The sequence below is a fragment of the Mus caroli genome, chromosome 3 (genome assembly GCF_900094665.2).
Source record: "Mus caroli chromosome 3, CAROLI_EIJ_v1.1, whole genome shotgun sequence".
Taxonomy (NCBI): Eukaryota; Metazoa; Chordata; class Mammalia; order Rodentia; family Muridae; genus Mus; species Mus caroli.
The window spans coordinates 38,161,399-38,167,555 of NC_034572.1; positions in this window are offsets into that span (position 1 = coordinate 38,161,399).

A 6,157-nucleotide genomic window follows, 5' to 3' on the forward strand; every position below is an offset into this window, starting at 1 on the left:
ACTAGCAAGATTTTGCTGAAAGGACCCAGATATATCTGTCTCTTGTGAGACTATGCCGGGGCTTAGCAAACACAGAAGTGGGTGCTCACAGTCAGCTATTGGATGGATCACAGGGCTCCCAATAGAGAAGCTAGTAAAAGTACCTAAGGAGCTAAAGGGATCTGCAACCCTATAGGTGGAACAACAATATGAACCAGTACCCCGGAGCTCTTGTCTCTAGCTGCATATGTATCAAAAGATGGCATAGTCAGCCATCACTGGAAAGAGAGGCCCAATGGACATGCAAACTTTATATGCCCCAGTACAGGGGAATGCCAGGGGCAAAAAAATGACAATGGGTGGGTAGGGAAGTGTGGGGGGGGGAGGGTATAGGGGACTTTTGGGATAACATTGGAAATGTAATTGAGGAAAATATGTAAAAAAAAAAAAAAAGTATTTATAATGCACAACCCAATTCCCCAGAGCAATGGGAGATCTTTTTATACTACACTAGACCAGATAGAATAATCATTGTTAAAAAGACTGGTACTAATATATATATATATATATATATATATATATATATATATATATATATATATATATATGACTTGGATGGCTTTAATCTCAAGAGTGTTATCACATCTATTTCTTCATAAAAGCTTGATTTTGGGAATGGTACCGATTTGCCACTGATAGGCATAGATTATGATGGACACATTGGCACACTCCAACTGAAATAGTCATCAGCTAGTTGATTCTTTGAAACTGGAGTGAACGATGAATATTCTGAACATACAAATAATAACTATCTAAGTAAAAATATATGTAAGTTTGAACATTTCCCATTGTTCATATATACTGAAATGTCACATGGTACTGCACAAATACAAAGTTTTATTACATCAATTTGAAATAGAACATTTGTAAGTAAATAGAAAGCATAGAAAGAGTCTGAAAGTCATACAATCCATTATTTCTTAGAGTAAGCCACATTAGAGACTACAAGAATGTTTATGATTTAAGACTATGTAGGTACTTCTAAGAAATGCCCTAAGATTATGTGTATTGCCATGAAACTAAAGAACTTTTTTTTCCCTATCGTCTGCCCATGACATCCAAATCTACTACAGTTGATTTATAAGGTCCTAATGGCTAGCAACATATATTATGTAAATTTTCTATGTATTATTCACATGCTGAGGTCATACATTAATTAACAATATGATTCTTATTAAGCATCCAGGTTCTTTAGTGTTTCAATAATATGTAATGAAAAGTTTTAAAAATATCCTAATGGCACCAAATCTTATGATGTCCCTGGTAAACTAACGTGCCTCCAGGTAATTTTTGCTTTCAATTACAATCTCCAAATATTTGGTAACAAATACTGTTGGAGTAACCAACCAATATATTATTGAATTTAAAGCCTATTCTATAAAATGAAACTCATTCCTGACACTGTATGAATGCCCAGGAATCTGATACTAGGTATGGCAGGGACCTAGTACAAGATCAATTACTACTATTATCCCAAAGGAACATAGCAATAAATAATATGATTCCTAATGATATTCTGCTATAGTCATAGTTCAGTCCTGAATAGCTTCCTTCTACAGCACATGAAAACAAATATAAAAACCCAGGGCTTGACAATGTACAAAGACTAGGAGACTTAGAGCTTGCAGTTCTCAGGGACTAGTGATGGTAAGGAAAGATAAAAATTATAAAAGCTGCAGTCACTGAAGGTTACCAAGGAAAGTAGGCTTTCTAAACACAACAGGAGGAGCACACATATGAGCTCACAGAGAGTGAAGGAACATGCATAGGACCCACACAGGTCTAAGGCAAATGAGGATCCAAAAATCAGAGAGATGCACACAAGAACTGATCCCTAAACCAGAAGTTATCTACAATTCATGACAGCTACTTTTACTCCTATAGAGTTTAACTGGGTATACGACCACACTTAAGGGAGGTCCCATAATGAGTAGTGAATGACCAGAACAATACCAAGTAAATTCAATGGTATTTTGGGATGATCTTTTTCTCATGAAGTTTTGTACAAGTATCAAAAAATATTATAAAGAATTTTGTGTATGTGTTATTGTGATGGTTTCATGTCTTCTGAGATTTCTAAATGTGCAATTGTATCTCTGTATCTTTAGGTTCTTTTTGCATTTGCATTTGTCTCTGTTTCTCCTGTTTTGTTTGTTTTTTCTGTCCTATTCTGTTTTCATTTTATTTTGTTTTACGTTATTTCTTACTAATGTTATCTGCCTATGTGTTTTCTAATGATAGAAAGAAAGGGAGAAAATTTGAATGAGAGAGGATTTTGGAGGAGAGGAAGTAATTGATGGAGAGGAAAAATCCTAAGCAAACACACACAACATACACACACACACACACACACACACACACACTTACACACACACAAACATACACCCCAACACACACCATCACATACACACATATACACACACAAAAACATATATGTGTGTATACGTGTATGTATACACATACACATAAATTTATATATAATTATATATTTACATATATATAAATTATATATTTATTGGTATATATCAATAAAAAGGAAATTGAGATGCTAGTTGTCACAATATGTCATTTTGAAATTCATTGTTTCCTCCTATAACTATTTAAAAATAAACTGTTTGGATTAATTAACTTACTAAATATATTTTGTAATTCTGTATACTCATTTCCCAGTGAGAAAACTGTTAGACCTAAATGTTGCTATTTTAATAGTCATTTAAACCCTATAGCCCTCACATGCATTTCTTTTCCAGGGGACAGAAGTAGGCAAATATTGACTATTGAGCAGTTGCAGTTCAGTCCTCGTGAGCATAGTGGTCTATTCTCCCTGAAGTCTCCCATTTACCAACCCAGCTGAGCACTTCATCCAGGTTTCTCTTCCTGACTATTGCAGTCAATCATCTCTGTAGTTTCAACGCGTCAGGCTCCCGTCAGGCCTGAAAATACACATAGAGAAGCCCCTGTAGAAGCTGTGGCTTCCTCCAGCCACCACCTCAATTCTTTTCTTTCTTTTATATCTTAGTTCTGTCACAAAAGACGGTCCGCACATTATCCATTCTGTTTTATCCATTCTCTCCATTGCACACAGCGATAGTACACAGAGAGCTTCTTCTGAGTCAGAGCCCTCCATTAGCCAAGGCATTAATGTCCTGTCAATTTCTATCAGTAGAATTTCTCTATTTCAGTGGAATTCTCATTTCAAGCTTCTCTTTAGGTATTAGATCTTTGAAACATTATATACACATATTTAATCATTTGTTTTGTCCTTGGTTATTTCCTAATCTTTTTTTCCCCATTTAATTGACAATAATTTTAATATCTTTTGTAGGTTTTCTCAGTATACAACAAAAATACCAAGTGTGATTTTTCCAAAAATTTAAATCTGTATAATTTCCGAGTTATCTAATGATTGTTTAAATTTCCGAGAATAATTACATGATAATTATTCATAAAATAATACCACTGTGACTTCAGTTTATATCTTAGTCTTTTATGTCTGTCTTTGTTCAAGTCCACTGACTTCCTCATCTGAGCTTCTCATTTCCCTTTAACCCAGGAAATACTATTTTCTTTAAAAGATGAAAAACCTTAAGAATGCAACACAGCTATGGTATTTCATCTTTTAAAGGAAATAATCCTTAGACTTCATGCATATTTGGTAGAGAACTTACCTAATATAAGTGAAGTCTCGGGTTTATTCCCAAGCATTCATACACTGGTTGTGTTATGCAAAAATTCTAAGTTAAGCACTTATGAGGTGACTGCAAGATGTTCAAGAGCATCCTCAGAAATAGTGTGTGTGATGGCCTAGTCGGCCATCACTAGAAAGAGAGGCCCATTGGACTTGCAAACTTTATATGCCCCAGTACAGGGCAACGCCAGGGCCAAAAAGGGGGAGTGGGTGGGTAGGGGAGTGGGGGGGTGGGTATGGGGAACTTTTGGGATAGCATTGGAAATGTAAACGAGGAAAATACCTAATTAAAAATTTTTAAAAAAGAAAGTGATGGAGTAAGTGAGCCACACTATAGCTCTTTGTTTTCAGGAATACGGTTGTGCAGACCACAAGTGGTATGTTTTAATAGTGGCTTTGTGTTACAAGACTTTTTTCAAGCAGAGGCCACTGTCACTTACAGTGAAAAATATCATGAGCACTGAACGTTTGGAATCTTCCTAATTGAAATTACTCTCAATCTCTTAACTCTCCATTGTCTCTAGGGATGTTAACATCTGTCACAGACAATGTCCCAGGTGGGCATATGCTGTTACTTGACTGGTTCCAGTGCTACATCTCCTTGTTATTTTTTTTTTTTTCACATAGACAACAATCTAGCTTTCTTCTCTCATCTATAAACACAAGATGCTTTTTATTGTATAGTTCCTGTCTCAGTTGATAACACAAAGAAAAATCCTACTGGTTACCAATAAGTAGTGTAATAATTGTCCTCTTGCAGAATAAATGATAATAACTTTCGAATTTAAAATCTAGTGAAACAATTCACAAATCGTATCATTTGTGAACCCATTTCCTTGAGTTCACAGTGCATGATACAGTGAATAGAAGACAAAACAGACTGGAAGATGATTGAAGTCACTTTTGTGAAAAATCCTAACATGAAAGAAGAATAGAAATAAGAAATAGAATAAGGTAAGTGACTCACTTACCTTAGTATGCTTGTCAAGATGTGATCTTTTTCTCTCTGTTTCCAATGTCATTGTCTTCATTGATTCTTCTGCATACTTACATAAATGACATTTTGCTGGAGGTGGGGGGGACAAATTTTGTTATGTTTTTCAACTGGTCTTCCAAAATTTTTCACTGTATGGATACTGCTGACAGAACAAGTCTGTACTTACACACATATACAAATACTCTCACAAATACAAATACACAGGCATTTATATACACATACGTACATATGCTCACATGTAAGCACACATATAAGCATAGGCATATGCACACACAAGCAAACACTCATTCAAATACACATATACACATTTATAAGTAATTCGAAAAAACACACAATTATGATCACACACATGCATATACTCACATATGTATGGATACAAACATGCACGCATAAATTCTCATACATAAATATTCACATACATACAAAAGTACACACATACACACATATACAAACATGTATATGAACACAAAAGCACACACATCCATGCATATGCACATACAAGTAAACATAGACTCATGAATATACATGTACACACATTCACATACATGCACACAGACACATATATGTGCTTGCATACATATTTACACATACACATGCTTGTAGCTTCTTATACAAGTGAATGCATGCATACACACAATGAGAAAGAACTTCAGACTTTTCTTCTTTATCTATCACCTCCTTTATGATTCAAAATTTTCTTAGTTTTCTGGAATATTCCATAAGCTGTATCACATACCCTTCTTATATAAAATTGTCACTGCAAATCAGGTTCTTGGTTCCGTGCTCTTTTGCACCAATGAAGGAATTTGCTATCTATGAAGTCCTGACTACTTGGACTGGGACATATTTAAAAGGGACTATTAAGCTTTCCAGAAGGAAGTCTTTACTGGGTCATTTAGAATAAAACACTTTGTAATAGTTTGGCCTCTATAGTTGGTTCTGTGACACATGCAATTTGAGATTTTTATAAAATCTCATTTATGTCTATCATTATCTAGTAGAATGACTCCCACATGAACACATTCATGATTAATATAGTTATTTTAATAGCTATGTAATAAGTATACAATACACATGCTTAACAAATGTAAACTAGATTAAAACAACTAAATGCATTTTGGATTCTTTGGTAGTGTTACAAAGTTTACAATATTTCTGGACTTTGAATAAGGAAATAAAAATTCATATATATTATTAAACACAAAAAACTTTGAGTCTCTGAAGAAAGAAAATAAAGAAGATCTCAGAAGATGGAAAGATCTCCCATGCTCATGGATTAGCAGGAACAACATTGTAAAAATGGCTATCTTGCCAAAAGCAATCTACAGGTTCAATGCAATCCCCATGAAAATTCCAAACAATTCTTCAATGAATTATAAAGAGCAATCTGCAGATTCATCTGGAATAACAAAAAACCTAGGATAGCAAAAACT